Genomic DNA, 21,525 nt, shown 5'->3' with positions numbered 1-21,525 from the left:
AAGAGCATATCACTTTGGACTGCAAAGAACTAACTACCCTGTTTCCCCGAAAATAAGACAGTGTCTTATATTAATTTTTCTCCCAAAGTTGCGCTAGGTCTTATTTTCAGGGGATGTCTTATCTTTCCATGCGCTAGGTCTTATTTTCGGAGGATGTCTTATTTTCGGGGAAACACGGGTAGTTCCCTCACACTGAAAGACTGCAGAAGTTTGCCTGAGGGGAATGGGGAAGAGAGTGGGAGGGCTTGCCTTCACTAGGACCTTTGAGAGTTAATGCCAGTTGGCACTGGGCATCCTCCCCACTTTCCCAGGAGTGTTTCTGAGAGATGCTGCCTAATGGTAACCTGCCATTTCTCACCTCAGCTTTCCCTTTCCTGACACTTCCCCCTCCTTCAACATTCATATCTCCCTAAAACCAGTTTAATTTGCCCAGTATTGAAATCATCTCAGCAAAGCAGTCAACCTTCACTCTTCACTAACAACTGGATTGAGGATTGAGGAAGCTTGGAGGCTTACTGGTTGCCATGGTGAGGAGTAGGTCCTGAGAAGATTAAGGAGCTGACAGCTTGAGTTTTATTTGTTTGTTGGTTTTGATGAGTTTTGTTTGCTTTTCTTCCTTTATCCAGCTTCCTCTCTGTTCCCTTCCCACCCACCTCTCCATAGTCTCTCATCACTTAAGCAGAAGGTGATTACTAGGAGCAAAATCAGTTCCTGATGTGGGATATACTAAATATAGGCTGTCCTGCTGAGGATGCATGTAATTTGCAATGCAGACTCCCGGGAGGGTCAAGTTTGGAACATAAACTATTACAACTTTGTGGTGTGACACAGCATCTTGAGGCAAAGGGAACTGATGGTAGAGGAGGGTTCACTGAAGCTCTCTGAAGCCTCCATAGTTTTTCCTTTCTGGCAGTCAAGGAACTCTTGTCCTGTGTCTCCCACATGCCAAGGTCCTTTAAAAAAATGTATTGATTTCAGAGAGGAAGGAAGAGGGAGAGAGATATATAAACATCAAAGATGAGAGAGAATCATTGATCTGCTGCCTCCTGCACACCCCAGATTAAGAATTGTCCCTCAACCCGGGAATGTGCCCTGACCAGGAATTGAACCATGACCTCCTGGTTCATAGGTCAACACTCAATCACTGAGCCATGCCAGCTGGGCACAAGGTCCTTTTTGACTGGAGTCCAGGCACCCGGTCCACAAATCTCCCTCCATCATCTGCCTCTCTTCTCACTGGTGACCAAGGTAGAGCATATTTGTGGAGAAAATGTGGGTTCTAGGAGGGCAGAAAGGGTATTATGTTATCATTATTATTTTATAAATAGTTCCCTTCAATTAAATCCATTGCTCTGAAAAGGGAGACAGCTGATTAAAGGAGATTTTGTGGACTGAGTGCTTGGACTCCTGTCAAAAATGACTTTGCTTCTTTTTTTAATTGGCACCCTGGGTCTAAGAAGCCATAAGAAGGGAGAAGTGCAGGGGAAGAAAACCCTGAGTGTACCGGCAAGGCCAGATCATGGCAAATGATGATGTTTCAGTGGCTCCTATTTCCTCTTTCATTCTGTGGAAATGGCATAAAGCTAGTTTGATTGGATGAACATCTCAGAGTGAAGGTATCAAATGGTGGCCCTGTACTCCTTGTCAAATGAGTACAGGGCCACCATTTTCATTCTAACCTGGGGATAGAGACTTTGTTTCCTTTTTAATACTTCAGAATTCTCAGCTTCCAAGGTCTTTATTTATTCTCACTTAGGTGCTGCTTTGTGTATACTCTCAAGTTCTTGTATCCATGTTTTATTTTCCCAGCTATATGGCATATTTCCTGAAGGCAGGTTCTATGTCACAAACTCCACTAGACTCCCTCTTCCGGGCTTTGGATCACAATAGGAACTTGGTAAATAGATTAAAAAATATATGTATACTTTTATTGATTTCATCAGATAGGAAGGGAGAGAGAGATAGAAACATCAATAATGAGAGGGAATCATTATTGGCTGCCTACTGCACGCCCCCTACTGGGGATCAAGCCCACAACCCAAGCATGTGCTCCTGATCGGAATCAAACCTGGGACCCTTCAGTCTGCAGGCTGATACTCTATCCACTGAGCCAAACCAGCTAGGGCAGAAAATAGATCTTGAGGATCAAAAAAAGGTCCATGTGATGTAAAACAAGCATAATATAGCGATAGTGAGAAAATTGGCTCTTATATAGAAAAACTAATGCTTTTCTCATACCATATTCATAACAAATTATTAAAAAATGACATAAAAGGAAAAACTATACATGTAGAAAATATAGGAGACTATCTTTGCAGCACAGGGGTAGGAAGGTTTCCTTAAGATGTGAAAAGCACAACTCATACCCCGTATGGGTAAAAGTGGTTAGATTTTATTGAAGTCTATTAAGAGTGAAAATTTATTTTTTACAGAGGACACCATGGGAAAATAAAAAAGAAAAGTAGAAAAGACTTGGAGAAAATATTTGTACTGTATATGAGCGAAAAGATTAATATGCAGATGTTTGGCAAGAAAAAGCCTAAAAATCTGATAGAAAAAACAGCAAGTGTACAGATAAGCAACATATAGAAGGGGATATTTGAATAAGCAACTCAATTATCTGAAGAAATGTTCAACCTCCTTATAATTGGGACAAGGCAAATTAAAATAGCAGGAAGATACTCTTTTATACCAATCAGACTAGTGAAATATTAAAAAAGAGCAATAACAAGTGTTGGTAACAATGTAGGGAGACAGGGATCCTCACACATCACTAGAAATTATGTAAATGGATACAGGCATTTTGGAGAGAGGAACTTGGAAATATTTAGAAATTAAGTTAGTACATATTCCTATGATTTAACAATTCCATTTCTGGGTATATATCCTCCAAGAACTGTTCCACAAAGTGGCTTATATGGAAATGCTTATTGCTCTATTGCAAAAGAAAGGAATTGGAAACAATCTAATTGTCTATCAACAGCCCTAGCTGGTTTGGCTCAGTGGATAGAGTGTCAGCTTGTGGACCAGTGGGTCCTAGGCTCAATTCTGGTCAAGGGCACATATCTTGGTTTCAGACTCCTCTCGGGCTTGGGTCCTGGTGGGGGCTCGTGCATTAGGCAACCAATCAAAATGTTTCCTACACATTAATGTTTTTCTCTCTCTTTCCCTCTCTCTTCCATTCTTTCTAAAAAATCAATGGAAAAATATCCTCAGGTGAGGATTAAAAAATAAAATAAATGTCTATCAACAGGGGAATGAATAAAATGAAAATTATGCAAATCATGGAATACTATGCAGTAGTCAAAGTGAACACACTAGATCCATTGACATTAACATAATTAGCTCTCTATAATTGTGATGCTACAGAAAAAGATGTACAGAATAACATCATTTATGTACATTAATTACACAGGAGTGGGTATCCACCAGGAAAGGAGATGGGATTGGGAACTGTGTTAAAGAGGGAAAGCAAAAAAAATAATATGAATAAAAAATAGAAATAAAAGAAAGTAGATCATGCATAAACAAATGATAGTGTAACTTTAACAGAATTCCAATCAATGCCATTCTTTGTATCTGAGCTACAACTTCCCCACCTTCCAAAAAAAATAAAAGAATGAAAGAAAGAAAGAAAGAAAGAAAGAAAGAAAGAAAGAAAGAAAGAAAGAAAGAAAGAAAGAAGAGAAGGTAGTGCCCAAGACAGTTCCTGGCAACCCATCCTTACTCAACAAATGTGAATTTCCTTTGTCCTGTTTCATATTTTTTCTTCTTTGTGAGGGAAGCGATGGGAGGACAAAAAGCCCAGAAGCTAAAAACATAAGCATTTGGATGTGTCCATGGATGCCAATCATCCCACCTGGAGGATGTGTCTCTGCTGGAAGATACCAAAAGTGAAATGGGAATACATGGTTAGAGACATGCAAGAGGCCTCAACATCCTTAATGCATCTCATTGGAATGTGAGCTTCCTTTGCTCCTCATGTCCCCAGTCCCACATCTTTATACTGAAAATTTAATCCGAGGACCCCAATCAGTAGAGTTGCCAGCCTGGCAGTCCTAGATCCAATGAAACTAGCTTCCCTGTCTGCTCAAGGCTGTGGAGAAGTTTTACCTCTACTCCTGTATGAGCCAACACTATACCTGCCTGGCTGCTCTGAGAAACAGGCTTCATAGCTCAAACCCAAGGACCAAGACACCTGACAGCTGGTTTAAGGAAACTGCTACCCCTCTAAAGGGACACAGAGAATGAACCCCAAGGCAGTGACACTGTTAATTAGACAGCTCACACACTGAACTGAAGGCTCCCTAGCAGGGAGGTGCTCAGAAAGCCTGCTTTTTACTTGCCTCAGTCTTGGTTTTTGCTGAAGGCCAATCAGTTTAGCCTTATAGTCTGGCTCAGCCTGAACAGGACTAATTATGGAGATAATACATTCATGGATCTGCTGCCAAAGAAGAGAAGTGCGAAAGAATGGGAAAAGCCTTGCTCTCAAGGGCATGGTTAAGGAAGAGCAATTTGTGAGACTTGAGTCATGACAATGGAGGCAGCCAGAGAGGAACACCTGAAGTCTCAGTCTGGCTCTGACCTATTTTTGTAGTTGTGGTATGACATTCCCTCATAGAGGTCCCAAGACAGAATCAGGCCAGTGTTCTAAGAACCAGGTGAATGGTATAGAAGGGTGTAGAGGGCTCCCTGGAAAGGCACATGGACATTTCTTTAATTATTGTCAGCTGAACTCAGGGCAACAGGTAGAGCCTCTCTCTGGAACTTGCTTCTCCAAGAAGGCAAGAGTGTTATCAGCATTGACTCACCTTTGCCTAGGTGTCACTTCGATATGTAAATCCAGTCAAGTACCAGGAATGCTCAGGCCTACTCAAGAATGCAAATAAGCTCCTTTGATCCTAAGTTTTGGTGATACTTCCTGGTATTTGGGGGTATATAAATAAATGCGCTGTGTGGGCTTGGGGTCCCTGTCTCTTCATCAGAAGAGGGCAGCGTCCCACCTAGCTCCCTGCTTTATAAATCTATCTCTGCATCTCTCTCTCTCTCTTTCCCTTCTTTCTCTCTCTCTTCCTCTTTCTTTCTGTCTTTCTTTCTTTCTTTCTTTCTTTCTTCCTTCCTTCCTTCCTTCCTTCCTTCCTTCCCTTCTTTCTCTCTCTCTCTCTTTCTTTCTTTCTTTCTTTCTTTCTTTCTTTCTTTCTTTCTTTCTTTCTTTCTTTCTTTCTTTCTCTTTCTTTCCCTTCCTTCCTTCCTTCCTTCCTTCCTTCCTTCCTTCCTTCCTTCCTTCCTTCCTTCCTTCCTTCCTTCCTTCCTTTCTTTCTTTCTTTCTTTCTTTCTTTCTCCTTTCTTTTATTTCTCAATCCCTGGCCACCTCCAATCAGAACCTGTTTCATCTCTCTTTCCGTGCTGGATGTGGAAAAGGGAGATCCCCGCCGCATCTGGCCCTGTGCATAAGGGGGAAGGGCTTCTGGAAAGAGCAATTGTGTCTTATTTACTCTCTTCTAAACCAAGCTCCTGCTTGCTGGGATTTTCACTGGGCCAGTTTCAGGACTTGACATTGACCTTGGTTTTTGTGGTGCTAAGGGATATGCAGGTCTAGTCCTACCAAGCCACAAAGCTGCTTGGCTGTCTGTCTGGGGGAAAAGGCACTCAGGCACGAGGTGAGCATTTGTATTTATGCATACATATTTATGCCTTGCCTTCATTTTGTCTTCAGCTCCACTACCTCCCCCACCCCCAAGCTGTGGGGATCTTGGTCATCCTGGCTCATCCCTCTACATCTGTTGTCTCTCTGTCTGTCTCTTTGCTTCCAAGGTCAGGCAATTGGGATTTGCTGATTTATTAGTTTGTGGTTTTTGTTTTTTTTTTTTAACTTTACATTTAAAGATTTTGCTGGCTGCCTGCCCAGGAACACAAATGGCATGGGGAGTGCCAGTCAGCTTTGAAAACTCTTTGTGCACTGTCCTTGGGGATGAGGGAGGGAGTAAAGGCTGGGGCCAGGTGATAGGGGAACACTGATGGTCATATGTTCCAAACCTCATTTCTTAGCTTTTGTTACCATCTTCCCTTCCCTCTACCTACTACTGGACTGTTTCTAAAGAGAGAGGCACTGATTTGTGGGGAGGGTTCAGAGAAAAAGGAAGATTTACTAAGAGTTATGTAATACTTACTATGGGCCTTTGAGGTCAGTACTATTACCATTTCCCAGTTTATAGTTAAGAAAACTGAAGCCCAAAGAAGATAGATAGCCCCTCTATGGTCTCATGGACAATAACCTGTGAAGCATGTTTGTTTGACTCCAGATGTAGTGCCCTTAACCACTCACTTGCCTTGTCAAAAGCACTAGGTTATGCTCCTGGCTGTGCCACCAATATATGTGGCTATTAAAGCAAAAACCTCTCTGTGCCTTAGTATCCTCTGGTACAAATGGAAATAACAGTCCTTGTCCTGCCCAAATCCTGGGATTGCCATGAAGATCAAATGGCTTTGGGGATATGAAAGAATAAAAAACCATTTCCCGCCAAAACCGGTTTGGCTCAGTGGTAGAGCGTCGGTCTGTGGACTGAAAGGTCCCAGGTTCGATTCCGGTCAAGGGCATGTACATTGGTTGTGGGCACATCCCCGGTAGGGGGTGTGCAAGAGGCAGCTGGTCGATGTTTCTCTCTCATCGACGTTTCTATCTCTCTATCCCTCTCTCCTCCTCTCTGTAAAAAATCAATAAAATATATTAAAACAAAACAAAACAAAACAAAAAAAACCATTTCCCCCATGATGGGAGGATGGAGAATAGAATGAAACTAGACTGTGAGTCAGGCTGCTTGGGTTCCAATAAAGGTTGTGATCTTTTCTGGTTTTATCATCTTGGTTAAATTACTTCAGGTTTCTGGGCCTCAACTGTAGAACAAAGGAGGTGCCCTTGAATGTCCCATCTAGGTCTATAGGTCTGTGATCATTTCCACTCTCTCAAGTCTTTGGCCACCTGCCTGCTATTAGAGTGAAATAGTCCTACTCAGTCCTTTTCCTTCAATGTGCTCACACTGACTGGATCTGAAATGGTTTAGAATTAATACAGAGATGGAACCCAGTCTCCATGTCTCTCACTGTCCCCCTTTCACCATATACCACCACAGTACTGGTCCCAGGTATCACCCTCTCCTCCGCACCTCCTTGTCATTAATGGGGAGAAAGACTGTGCCTTGACTCAATCTCCTTATAGCCTACCACAGCCCTACACACTCTGGACTTCTCTGAAGAATGACACTGGCTTTTCTTGGTTCTGCTAGTGGGGATACAAAGAAGGTCCTGGACCCAGGTTTAAGCTGTGAAGCAGCTCACAGTAACAGAGATTTGACTGTCATTTGCAGTCCTAAAATGCTATGCTCCCACTCAGATATTGAATTATGAAGCATAATTTAACTACCGGTAAGTATTATTACAGAGAGGAAGGGAAAGAGAGAGTTAGAAATATCGATCAGCTGCCTCCTGCACACTCCCTACTGGGGATGTGCCCGCAACCAAGGTACATGCCCTTGACCGGAATTGAACCTGGGACCTTTGAGTCCGCAGGCTGACGCTCTATCCATTGAGCTAAACCTGTCTCGGCTAACTGAGTATTATTATACATAAAATACTCTCCTGGATACTAGGAGGGGAGCAATCAGGCTGGTGGGTGAGAAATATGTGTCTTGTGGCATATGCAGCATTTTGTGTACTCTACAAGAGCATCCAGAACTTTATCTCATCAGATTCTCAAAACTTATAGGATATACACAGGGCAGTATCAGATTCATTCTACAGATGAGTAAACTGAGTCATATAAGTACATGTGAGACTATGTGCCTATAAAAGTAGGGGAAGTGTAGGTGGCAACTGCAAATTTGTATGATGATGTGAAGTTTACAGGTTCTAAGGACAGGATGGTTGAACCATTTGGAGAGAAGCACTGTGAGAAGGCTTTGCTTGGTGTTTAGCAAGCAAATTTATTCTTGGGGAATGAAGGGGTCAATCATCAGGACTATACTTTTATGCAGAGGTGTCAAAGCCTAGGGGACTGACAGAGCCTGAGTGCTCTCTTCAGGTAGCCACCTGGTTAAGATGGTAGATGGGGTCCTGCAGGGTAAGTAGAGTCAAAAGGAAATGAAGCTGTCTCTGGATATCTCCATTGAGTCTGCCTTAGGAAGTTTCTAAAATGAAACCTTAGTATTTGATTGGGAGTTCAAGGGCCTAACCACAAAGCTTTGTTCACAGTCTTGAATAAGCCAGTCCTGCAGAGCAGACAGTGTCTTCTCATCATCTGCCCTTGCTAGGGGTGCTCAGTAAGGCCCAAGAGCTCAGCAGGTAGCCCCCAGTACTCTGGCCTCTTTCAAAAGTTGCCAATCTCCCTCACTAACAAGCAATATCTTCTCTAGCAGCCCTGCTTTGCCCTAGCAATGGAATGATTGAGCAGAGAAGTGTGTTTGTGCATCTCTCTGGGTGTGGGGAAGCACTGGGGGAAAAGTTACATTGAGGAGGGAAGGTGATTCTCTTCCATCTTCAAGCTATATTAATAGCTGCCTTCTCCTCCATACATCTGATTTAGCTACATTCCACTCTTTCTTTTCCTGGTGCTCCTAGGACTCCTAGAAAGGACTCCCTGCTCTGTATCCTAAGGCCACCCTGGCCCAGGACCTTACTATGGCAAAACACTAGAATTTTCTCTGAAGTAGATGAAGGCCCCAGGCATAGGGAAGTAGGTCCTGAGTGGAGAGGGCTAAATCAGAAGGTAGAGGGCAGGGGAGGGGGCTCATCTACAAATGGGCACACTACCCAGACTTTGTGCATAGTGGTTAGGAGCATGGCATTTGGAGGCAGATTGTCCAGGTTCAAACCTTGGTTTGTATCTTACTTACTATGTAACCTTTCTGTTCATCAAAGGCCTTGCATTTAAAGTGAGAAAAAGAAGAATATCTTCCTTATAAGGGTATGTTATGAAGTCAATACATTCTTACCTATAAACTAAAGGCCCCGTGCATGAAATTCATGCATGGGGGGGGGATGTCCCTCAGCCTGCACCCTCTCCAATATGGGACCCCTTGAGGGATGTCTGACTGCCTGTTTAGGCTCGATTCCACCGGGTAGTCAGACATCCCTCTCACGATCCAGGACTGCTGGCTCCCAATGCTCACCTGCCTGCCTTCCTGATTACCCTTAACCGCTTCTGCTTGCCAGCCTGTTCACCTCCTAATAACACCACTGCTAGCCTGATTGATGCCTAACTGCTCCCCTGCCAGCCTATTTGTTCCTAACTGCCTTCCCCTTCAGGTCTGTTCACCCCCAACTGCTCTCCTCTGCAGGCCTGAGTCCCCCCCAAATGCCCTCCCTTGGAGGCCTGGTGCCTCCCAAGTGCCCTCCCCTGCTAGCCATCTTGTGGTGGCCATCTTATGTCCACATGGGGGCAGAACCTTTAACCACATGGGGGCAGCCATCTTGTATGTTGGAGTGATGGTCACTCTGCATATTACTCTTTTATTACATAGGATAGAGGCCTGGTGCACAGGTGGGGGCCAGCTGGTTTGCCCTGAAGGGTGTCCCAGATCAGGGTGGGGATTCCCTTGGGGCATTTGGCAGCCTGGGCGAGGGGCCTGTGGTGGTTTTCAGGCCAGCTATGCCCCACAGTGACCCAAGTGGAGGCCCTGGTATCTGGGATTTATTTATCTTCTACAATTGAAACTTTGTAGCTTCGAGTGGAGCCAAGTCTTCTGCTTGCTCTGTGGCCACAGCCATTTCTGTTGGGATTTATTTACCTTCTATAATTGAAACTTTGTAGCCTTAAGTGGAGGTCTGGGTCAGCAAGGGCAGGCTGAAAGCTTGGCTTCCTCCATCATTGGGGAAACTCAAGCCTCCCTTCTGCTCTCTGTGGCCTCAGGCATCTTGGTTGGATTTATTTGCATATTTTTTTCCTGATTGGCCTGGGGCGTGGCTTGTGGGTATAGCAGAGGTACAGTCAATTTGCATATTACTATTTTATTAGATAGAATTAGATCAGTGCAGAGCACTCAAAAACTATGAGCTGTGTTTACTATTTTCCTTTCTCCATCCTACACCAACAGCCAAGGCAAGATGAAAATCATAAACTATCCCTTAGATAGCCATGTTCTTTCAGGGCTGGAGTTTGTCTGCCCTTTGGGAATGTGTTATCCACTTCACCCACATCCAATTGCTATTGATGTAATTTTAGTCTGTTTCCTAGGGAACAGACAGGAGCACTCTACTAATAAAAGCCTAGGTGGCCCTCCTGCCCCTGCATGATGCCCTCACATCATCACAAGATGTCTGCCCCCATGTTGTCACAAGATGGCTGCCCCCACGTTGTCACAATAAGGCCGCCACAAGATGGCTGGCAGGGGAGGGCAGTTGGGGGCAACCAGGCCTGCAGGGGAGGGCAGTTGGGGGCCATTGGGCCAGCAGGGGAAGGCAGTTGGGGGTGATCAGGCGGCACGGGAGCAGTTAGGCATCAATCTGGTCAGCAGGGGAGTGCTTAGGGGATGATCAGACTGGTAGGCAGAAGTGATTAGGGGCAATCAGGCAGGCAGGCAGGCAGGTGAGTGGTTAGGAGCCAGCAGTCCCAGATTTTGAGAGGGATCCCAGAATGGAGAGGGTGCAGGCTGGGCTGAGGGACACTCCCCATGCACAAATTTTGTGCACTGGGCCTCTAGTCTATATCCTACCTAATAAAAGAGTAATATGCAAATTAACCATCTCTCCACTCCACAAACCATGCCCACTAGTCAATCAGAGCAAGTATGCAAATTAACCCCAACCAAGATGGCTGCAGCCACAGAGGCTTGGTTTTCTCTGGCAACGGAAGAAGCCAAGCTTTCTGTCTGCCCTAGCAGGCCTAAGCCTCCACTCCAGGCTACAAAGTCTCAATTATAGAAGGTAAACAAATCCAAATAGAAACGGCTGCAGCCAGGAGTGAATAGGAGGCTTGGTTCCACTCCAGGCTACAAAGTTTCAACTATAGAAGGTAAATATATCCCAGATACCAGGGCCTCCACTTGGGTCACCAGGGGGTATGGCCAGCCTGCTAACCACCACAGGCCTCTTGCTCAGGCCACCCCATGCCCTAAGGTAGGGGTGTCGAACTCAATCAGAGAAGGGGCCAAAATCTAAAATCCAGCCTAAATCGCAGGCCGAATGGTTTACTGAACAGTCATAAACTGACAATGTCATAAACTGACAGCGGAGTGCAGTGATGACAGCGCGGTGCGGGCCACATTGCAAGGCCTGGCGGGCTGGATTTGGCCCGCGGGCCTTGTGTTTGACACATGTGCCCTAAGGGAACTCCCACCCTGATCCGAGACACCCTTCAGGGCAAACCAGCTGGCCCCCACCTGTGCACCAGGCCTCTATCCTATGTAATAAAAGAGTAATATGCAGATTGACCATCATTCCAACACACAAAATGGCTGCCCCCATGTGGTCAAAGATCCTGCCCCTATGTGGATACAAGATGACCACCAGAAGATGGCCAGCAGGGGAGGGCAGTTGAAAGGGACCAGTCCTGCAAGGGAGGGCAGTTGAGAGGGACCAGGCCTGCAAGGGAGGGCAGTTGAAGGCAATCAACCCTGCAGGGAGAGCAGTTAGGGGTGACCAGGCCCGCAGAGTTGGGGGAAAATGGGCTGGCAGGGTAGCAGTTAGACATCAATCAGGCTGGCATGGGAGTGGTCAGGGGGTGATCAGGCTGGCAGGCAGAAGTGGTTAGGGGAAATCAGGAAGGCAAGCAGGTGAGCATTTGGGAGCCAGCAGTCCTGGATTGTGAGAGGGATGTCCAGGATTGGGCCTAAACGGGCAGTCAGACATTCCTGGAGGGGTCCCAGATTGGAGAGGGTGCAGGCTGGGCTGAAGGACACCCCCCCCCCTCCCACCCCCATGCATGAATTTCATGCCTCTAGTATATATATAAAATCCTAAGTGACTAGTCAACTGTTTGACTGGTCAACCATTTGACCAGTCATTATTATGTGCACTGACTACCAGGGGAAGACGCTCAACACAGGAGCTGTCCCCTGGTGGTCAGTGTGCTCCCACAGCAAGAACACTGCTCAGCTGACTAACAGGCCCCAGATGCCAGGCTCACAGCTGGTGAGCACAGCTGCAGCAGCCCAAACCTCTCCCACATTTGCGGCAGTGCTACCCAGTGGCTGTGGCAGGTGCAGCAGGGCCAGGATGAGCGGGAGCGGCACAGCATTAGGCCCAGACTTGGACTCCTCCCTGGCCTCCTGCCGCTTTGAGCACTACTACATCCCTTGAGGGACCAGGTATTGGGCCGAAACCAGCAGTCTGACATCTCCTGAGGGGTCTCAGATTATGAGAAGACACAGGCCAGGCTGAGGGACCCCACTGGTGCATGAATCTGTTCACTGGGCCTCTAGTTTGTTCATATCTACCAATGTGCTCTATTAGATGCATGCCCTGATGAGTGGCCATGACAGTTTCTTTCCAGTGATCCTTAGCTCAGCTTCAGCTAAGGGAAACCAGTCCTGAAGCCTTGAAGATCTCTAGAAGTTCTGCTTGGGTTAGCTCTAACATTGTCATCCCTTGCAAGCTTAAGACCTACATGTCTACTTCACACATATGTGAAAATTGTCTAGATTCTGGTGGTAGGTACTCCTGAGCATCCTAGTCAAGAAGAGCAAGAAATGCCAGAGGGAGCTGTGGAGGAGGTCATGGCCTGCATGCGATGAGGGAAGGTCTTCCATGTCCCCAACAAGAGCATTCTCCCCACTGATATCCATTAATGCAATACTCCACAGAGGTTTCCTTAGGAGGTTTATCAGGCAAATGGGATAATCAAGTCTCAAATCAATGAAAACTCTAGCACAGAAGAAAGAGGAAAAAATAGTTGAGAGATCCAGGCCAACTTTGAAGAAGCAGAGAATTAAAAATAGCTGACGTCCTTGCTGGTCTGGCTCAGTGGATAAAGCATCATCCTGCAGACTGAAGAGTCTGAGGTTCAATTCGGGTCAAGGGCACATGATGGGTTACAAGCTCAATCCCCAGTAGGGGGTGTGCATGAGGCAGCCTATGAATGATTCTCATCATTGATGTCTCTCTCTCTCTCTCTCTCTCTCTCTCTCTCTCTCTCTCTCTCTCTCTCTCTCTCTCCCTCTCTCCCTCTCCCGTCCTCCCTGAAATCAATCCTATCTAATAAAAGAGTAATATGCAAATTAACCATCACTCTGCTCAAGCCACACCCACCAGTCATGCCCACCAGCCAATCAGAGCAAGTATGCAAATTAACCCCAACCAAGATGGCTACAGCCACAGAAAACAGTTGAGAGGCTTGGGTTTCCCCGGCAACGGAAGCCAAGCTTTCCGCCTGCCCTAGCAGGCCTAGGCCTCCACTCAAGGATACAAAGTTTCAATTATAGAAGATAAATCCCAAGAAAAATGGTAGCAGCCTCGGAGCTGGAGAGAGCCGGATAGGGTTGCCCCCAGCCACGGAGGAAGCAAAGCTTTCCACCTGCTCTGGCTGGCCTAGGCCTCCACTCAAGGATACAAAGTTTCAATTATAGAAGGTAAACAAATTCAAACAGAAATGGTGGCAGCAGGAGTGAGCAGGGGCCTTGGCTCCGCTCCAGGCTACAAAGTTTCAATTGTAGAAGGTAAATAAATTCCAGATACCAGGGCCTCCACTTGGGTCACCAGGGGGCGTGGCTGGCCTACAAACCACCACAAGCCCCTTGCTCAGGCCACCCCATGCCCCAAGGGAACCCCCACCCTGATCCAGAACACCCTGCAGGGCAAACCAGTTGGCCCCCACCTGTGCACCAGGCCTCTATCCTATGTAATAAAAGAGTAATATGCAGATTGACCATCATTCCAACACACAAGATGGCTGCCCCCATGTGGTCAAAGATCCTGCCTCTATGTGGACATAAGATGGCCACCACAAGGGGGGGACAGTTGGGAGGCACCAGGTGTGCAAGGGAGGGCAGTTGGAGGTGATCAACCCTGTAAGGGAGGGCAGTTAGGGGTGGCCAGGTCTGCAGAGGAGGGCAGTTTAGGGCAAACAGGCTGGCAGGGGAGCAGTTAGGCATCAATCAGGCTGGCAGGCAGAAGTGGTTAGGGGCAATTAGAAAGGCAGGCAGGCAGGCAAGCAGTTGGGAGCTAGCAGTCCTGGAATGTGAGAGGGATGTCCGACTGCCCTTGAGGGGTCCCAGTTGGAGAGGGTGCAGGCTGGGTTGGGGGACACCCCCCCACCCTGTGCACGAATTTTGTGCACCGGGCCTCTAGTACAAATATATTTTAAAAATAGCTGAGCTTTTTGTTCTTCTGTTGAGGGGGGATTGAGGAGACTCTAGAACTGGAATGCAAGAAACATTTGCTCTGCCAGTGAGTGCATGTTAATTCTTTTCTGGATCGCTGCCAGGAGTGGTCACCTAACACCACAGATCAAGGATCCCCCTTGCCACCAGAATTATCTTTGCAGTGGGCACACCCCTCTGGACGACCCCTTTCCCCCATCAAGCCTCTTCCCACAGATGTTGCAATTTTCAGTCTTCTGAAGGCCTAGGCGTGGAATTCAATAGCATCATATTGGCCAGTACTTGAAGAATACACATTTGGTCCCTACACACTGAAGTTAGTATTAGATGAGACACTAGGAGTGAAGGGCAGCAGCATAGCCCTGGCCCATCCCAGCCATGAAGTCAGCTCAGAGGACTCCAGAGGAGGTTGGAGCTGAGCACTTGAGTCTGGAAGAGGGACATTTTTCACCTCAACAAGCCCTGTAAAGAGGCAGGTCCTCAGTAGAGAATCATTTCACTTGGGGCTTTAGCATTTATCTGGGTTAGGATAAGGATGGATCATGGACCAGCTCCTGAAGGTGAGGTAAAGGAAGGTGCTGCTAATAGGTCACTGGCTGGGACGGAACTGGGAGGGTAAAAATCCAGACAAGGAGGCCCGGAGCGGCCGGGCCCGGAGCAGCCGGGTCAGGAGCAGCAGCAGCCAGGCCGGGAGCGGCAGTGGCCAGACCCAGAGCAGCTGGTTGTGGAGCGGACCAGAGCAACAGAGGCCAGGCCCCAAGCAGCCAGGCCCGGAACAGCTCGCTCCTCGCCTGCCCATGCCCCAGGGCTGCCTCTCAGACATGGCTGGAAACTTTTGGGGGAACTTGAGGGTCTGCTGAATCAAGTGATGAAGGCTTAGATCTGGATGTGTTGAGTTATTATAGCGCTGGGGTGTTGATCTGTTGAGTCCCTTGTGTGGGGTCTGGATGAGGTTGGTTGATCTATTTGGAAGTGTCTTTTGTGTGAAGTGTATCCTTGGGCATGTGGAGGTATTATTGATTTGAGAAAATGCTAAGTAACTGATTTACTACCTGAAAAATTTAAAGTTCTGAAAGTTTAAGGTCTCTTGCCAAAAAGAGGTTTTAAAGCTAACACCTTAATTTTAATGGAGAAAGGGGAGGACATGCCCTTTCCACCCAGAACAGGTAATCTCCAATTCCAGCCAGCAGCTATCTTTAAACAATGTGTTCATTTACGTTTGAATGGCTACACCTTTTGATAGCCTAAGGGCAAGTTTACAATATACAAGTTTGCTTCTCAGTTCCCAGGGCAGAAAAAAACAAGGTTTAAAATTATTAGATTTTAAAATTTATTCTTAGAAGTGTAAAAGTTTATTAATTAAAAAAACAACAACAACAACAAAAAAGGAGATTGAAAAACCTGATGAACAATATTAGCTGTTGATTGTAGTAGAGTCGGAGATACTGGAGGGGAGTGGACTGACAGTTCTCGGGGAAAGGGGGAGTGGTGGATGCGGGAAGAGACTGAACATAAACTGTGCACCTATGGATGAGGACAATGGGGGGTTGGGAGGATGCGGAGGGTGGGGTGGGAACCTGGTGGAGGGGGGAAGAAATGAGGAACCTTTGTAATAATATGAACAATAAAGATTGATTTAAAAAAAAATCCATACAAGGTACTTGCCAAATCCAGCCAGCCCTTTAGCTCTGGGGATGTGGGATGGAATTAAAGAGAACTACTATTTATGAGGTTCTTATGATTATGTGTCAGGCAGAGTTCCAGGATTTCCTGTAATGAAAATAGCTACTTTTTAATGAGTATCTACTATGTGTCAGGTACTTTCTGTACACAATTTTACTTAATCTTCACAGCTACTCTCTGAGTTTGGCATTATTATTTCCACTTTTAACTTTGGCAACAGAAAATCAGAAAAGTTAAGTGACTAGGCCAAACTTGCACAGCTGGTACAGAACTGAGATTTTAATCTAGTCTGACTGACTTTGAAGTTGGTGCTCATACCACATAGCCATTGCTCATTGTAAACTCCTCAGAATCTTTGTCCCAAGAAATGGTCTAGGAAAAGATAATTGTTCATCATATTAATCAGGATAGGGCAAGATAACTATTTGTAACAAATAGCTTCCACCACTCAGTGGTTTAATGCAATCATTATTTTTTCCACTTTGTATTCCAGTGCAGCTTAGAAAGTTAGGTGGGCTGGACTGGTGGGCTCTGATCTATAGTCACCCAGGAACCCAAGCTTATTGCATAGTGTTGCTTAGCCACCTTTATGTTGTTGAAGTAATTTATTGGATCCTCTGCTAATAGGCAAGGAGAAAAAGAGAGAATATAGAGGGGCACACCCATTTTTAACTGCCTCAGCCTGAAAAGGACCAACATTACTTCTATTCACATTCCAAAAGTAAGAACTCATCATCACATTGCAAGGGAGTCTGGAAAATGTAATTTGGTGGTGGGCCCTGTAAGAAGAGTAAATGCATTCAGTGACCATGTGTACAGTCTCTGCCACTCTGATCCCATACTCTGTAGTGCAATTTTCCAAAGTATCAGCTCTGCTAAGTACTAGCTTGTGATGTTGGATAAGTTACTTAACCTCTCTGTGCTTCCATTTCTTCATGTATAGATTAAAGAGAATAGTAGCATCTACCTTATGTAATGAGGATTACATGAAGATTAATACAGGTGAAGCACGTAGCACATAGCCTAGGATAGTGGTGTTTGATAAATGGCATCTAGCCACAAACGGTATTCTCTTTGTCTTTTAGAGATGAGACTACACAAGCATATTGGAAGTTCTGAGAGGTCTCAAAGTAGAAATACAAGAGTATTACAGATGTCCCCATTTTCCCTCCTTTGCCCCACTCCACCCAGCTGCAGCCCTATTCCAGTCCTTCACCTCACTATTGTCTCTGTCCATGAGTTATGCATATACATTTTTTGGTTAATCTCTTCCCACCCTCCCTTTCCCTTTCCCTCTGAGATCTGTCAGTCTATTCCATGGCTTCATGCCTATTTTGTCCATAAGTTTATTTTGTTCATTAGATTCCACCTATGAGTGAAATCATATGATACTTATTTTTCTCTGACTCTCTTATTTTGCTTAGCATAATAATCTCCAGTTCCATCCATGCTGTTGCAAATGGTAAGAATTCCTTCTTTTTTTACTGCAGCATAGTATTCCATTGTACCACAATTTTTTAAATCACTCATCTGCTGATGGGCACTTAGGCTGTTTCCAAATCTTAGCTATGGTGATTTGTGCTGCTATGAACATATGCATATATCCTTTCTGATGGTGTTTCTAGTTTCTTGGGATATATTCCTAGAAGTGGGAATTCCATTTGTAGTTTTTTGAGGAAACTCCATACTGTTCTCCACAGTGGCTGCACCAGTCTGCATTCCAAGCAGCAGTGCATGAGGGTTCCTTTTTCTCTGCATCCTTGCCAGCACTTGTCATTTGTTGATTTATATATTTTTCTAAGTGGTGTTTTGGGATTCTTAGGATATATTCCCAGGAGTGGGATTTCTGGGTCAAACAGCAATTCCATTTTTATTTTTTTTTTGAGGAAACTCCATACTGTTTTCCATAGAGCCCTCTCTTTTATATTATCCTTTCAACATCCAGTGGAACTGGAACCCTCTGAAACATGCTTTGGGAAACTCCCCTCTCCTTCCATTGAGTGACTCCAATATAATGAGTCTGTATCTGGAGATTTTTTTCATTGATGTTATGAATACTTTCTTTCCTATTAATTATCTGATATTTTGGAGGAATGGAGAGTTGTTTATTTTATTTATATTTTTTCTTTTAAGTATATTTTTACTGATTTCAGAAAGGAAGGGAGAGGGACAGATAGAAATGTCAATGAGAGGGAATCATTGATCAGCTGCCTCTTGCACACCCCACACTGGGGATCAAGCCCTCAACTGGGCATATGCCCTGACCAGGAATTGAACCCAGCACCTCCTGGTTCATATATTGATGCTCAATCACTGAGCCACACCAGCTGGGCGTCATATATATATATATATATATATATATATATATATATATATATATATATTGATTTCAGAGAGGAAGCATGAGAAAGAGAGAGATTGAAACATCAATGATGAGAATCATTGATCAGTTGCCTCCTGCATGCCCCACACTGGGGGTTGAGCCTGCAACCTGGGCATGTGCCCTTGACCAGAATTGAACCTAGGGCCCTTTAGTCTTCTGGTCAATGCTCTATCCCAAGCATGTCAAACTCAAAGGCTAACACTGGCCAAATAAACAAGGTTTAAGTTTATGTGGACCGCAAAAAAACAAAAACTTCAATTTTCATAGAAATGTAGATTTATTTTGATAAAGACATGCTGAATACAAAGGGCTGAAATAAATGAGTAATTGTTAACATAAAATAATAGAACATTTTAATAAAAATTAATATTTTTCTTAAACATTGATTTACCAGACGCTGAATAAATAAATAAGAGTAATGCAAATAAACCTATTTTTCTTGTTCTCCAAAAGCAAAATACTTCCTGTTGCGCACACCAAACAAGTCTGTCCAAAACTAGCTGCTAAAATATTTGCTGCTAGTATTAGTGGAGAGAAATGGTGTGCCTGCACATAAGGCAAGTAAGGAAAATGAATGCAACACTTTTATAGTAATCAGTCATTTAGCAAATGCTGTAGTTTGTTATTAATAATTATGTATAACAGGATATTGTAAAAATTAAGTTACAAATTTTTATTAAAACGTTTTTTACATACCATTATATTGGCTGGGTCGCAAAAATAATCATTGTGGGCTTCATGCAGCCCTGAGCTGCGAGTTTGACATGCTTGCTCTATGCACAACCAAACCGGGGCGGGTTTTTTTGTTTTGTTTTGTTTTTTTGTTTTTTTAATGCCAGCCTGTGTCAGCTGACTGTTGAGAATGGGAAAAGAGTAATTGTGTCTTAGTTGGGGTGAGGCTTTCTAAGAGGAGTAGTAGAAACTTGGATGGTGGCTCTGGTGACTATGAGATAAACAAAAAATGGAAGTCCAGGTAGCTCCACTCCAGCTTTCCAGATCAAAGCTGGGAGGATGAAATCTCAAGAATACCATGGATCATTCCAATGATTTAATTCCCTTCTTAAGTCTCTGAGTAGAGATGGGAAAATGTTCTCTGATTATTTAATAAAGCCTAGCCATGAACAAAGCACTGCACCTGGCTAGGGCTTTGTCGGGAGAGGATATCTGGTCCTTATAGCCTTTAAATGTGGACTATATGCAGCACACCTTCTGGCCCTACCAGCCACAGTGACCTTGTGGGAAGGTCCTATATATGATCTTGGGCAGTTCATAGACCGGCATCTGAAATAGTTTGCCCTCTTCTAGTCCTTTCTCAAGATTCCAGACTCTCCTCCTTTGTCCCATCTCTCTTGCTTGCTTGGCCCAAGGAAGGAGCCCCACTCATCACACCTGAAAGCAAAGGTGGCTGCAAGCAGCTTTAGCTCTACCCTTACTGCTGTAAACTGCCACTTGCTCACCAAGCTACCCTAAATAAAAGAATAATCTAAATAAAGTACCCTTAAGCAGATGCAGCCTTCAGGCAAACTTCCCTTCTCCTTTAACACACATTTCAGATCACTGTCCCTAAACCCCTGCTGTATAAAAATGTCTGGAACTTTGTCTCCCTCCCTATTCTCCCTCATTATCCCTTGAGACTTTCTGAACTGGTAATTATCTGAAAACAGACATGTTTAGGTCAATGAATACTCCCACTTATTCATCATAGGGTTCTCAGGATTGTGTCTCTTGCCCACATTACCCAGGACATTCATCCCCTCCCCATAAAAGTGCTTCCTTTAGTATCTCAACACAAGGCACCAAATGGGAGGGAGAGAAGAGGAGGCAGGAGACAGGCTCACCAGAGGAGGCTAAGATAAGTTTCTTAGGGCAGAAGCCATATTTTATACTCATTCTGAACCTCTCCTCCACCCCGTGCCCAACACAAGGTGGGCAGGAGGCTCACAGCAGTAAGAATTCACTTCATTCTTGCTGTCTGACTGATGGCCAGTTCTTTGCTGTCAGCACTAAATAGTCAGAAGCTATGCAGTTGGCAACCCTAGCTCCTCCCTTCATGCTCCTTAGCAATCCCTGCACTGAACTAGTAGCCTCACTACTTCTCCTCAGCTCCTCATCCTGGAAAGGGCCTGCAGATATGGTTGGATGATTCTATTAACTATGTGCAGACCCCCCAAAAAATCACAAAACACATCAACATACTACTGTTCTGCATTATCTGTGGGGAATATGTCCAAGATATCCATACTGAAATTGTGGATATCTATCTATCTATCTATCCACCTATCTATCTATCTACCTATCTATCTATCTATTTATCTATCTATCATCTATCTATCTATAAAAACTGTTTTTCCCTATACATACATACTTTTTTTTTTTTTTTCTTAAAGGAAGCACTTTTGCCAAATCTGAATTGCCAGCATGACTATTCCTGTACTTTGGGAACATTATTAAGTAAAATTAAGGGTTACTTGAAAACAAGCTCTAACAGTTGATCTGACAACCCAGGCAGCTACTAAGTGACTAAGGGGCTGAGAACATCTAGCAGGGGTCCTCAAACTTTTTAAAGTGGGGGCCAGATCACGGTCCCTCAGAGAGCTGGAGGGCTGGACTATATGAACTACTAATTCCTGCTGTAACACCTTGGCTGCGCTCACTGCCCAAAAAACCTGGCGGGCAGGATCAGACTCCCCTGAGGGCTGCATGTGGCCCTCGGGCCCTAGTTTGAAGACCCCTGATCTACAGCATGGAGATGCCAGACAAAGGGATTATTTACATCCCGGTGGGACAGAGTGGGTTGGCATGAGATTTCATCATGTACTCAGAACAGCATGCAATTTAAAACTTATGAATTGTTTATTTCTGGAATTTTCCATTTAATATTTTGGGCCTTGGGTAACTGAAACTATGGGAAAAGAAACTGCAGATAAGGGGGGGACTACTTAGAGTGCTTCCCAACCAAACCACCTCCATACTCACAGACACACACAGATAAATTTTTATGAGTAAGGGTTCTATGCAAGGTTAATGAGAGAATAATCAAGGTGGAGATGATATGCCAATATATCAACTAAGTTGCAACATATTGGAAAATAGAATTTTTTGGAGAATTGCCAAAAATCCAATAGAATCTCCCTTTAAAAGGCACTCTTT

At 44.7% G+C, this 21,525-nt stretch overlaps 1 protein-coding gene across 2 annotated transcripts in view; it reads left to right on the top strand.

The window, feature by feature from the left end:
* Positions 1–21,525, top strand: part of PLP1 (proteolipid protein 1) — a 151,860-nt gene that overhangs the window by 91,828 nt on the left and 38,507 nt on the right. The gene's annotated exons all lie outside the window — the stretch shown is intronic.

This window comes from Pipistrellus hanaki, assembly GCF_964339955.1.
Source record: "Pipistrellus hanaki genome assembly, chromosome: X".
In the NCBI taxonomy this organism is placed as follows: domain Eukaryota; kingdom Metazoa; phylum Chordata; class Mammalia; order Chiroptera; family Vespertilionidae; genus Pipistrellus; species Pipistrellus hanaki.
This window is presented reverse-complemented; position numbering and strand designations above follow the sequence as displayed.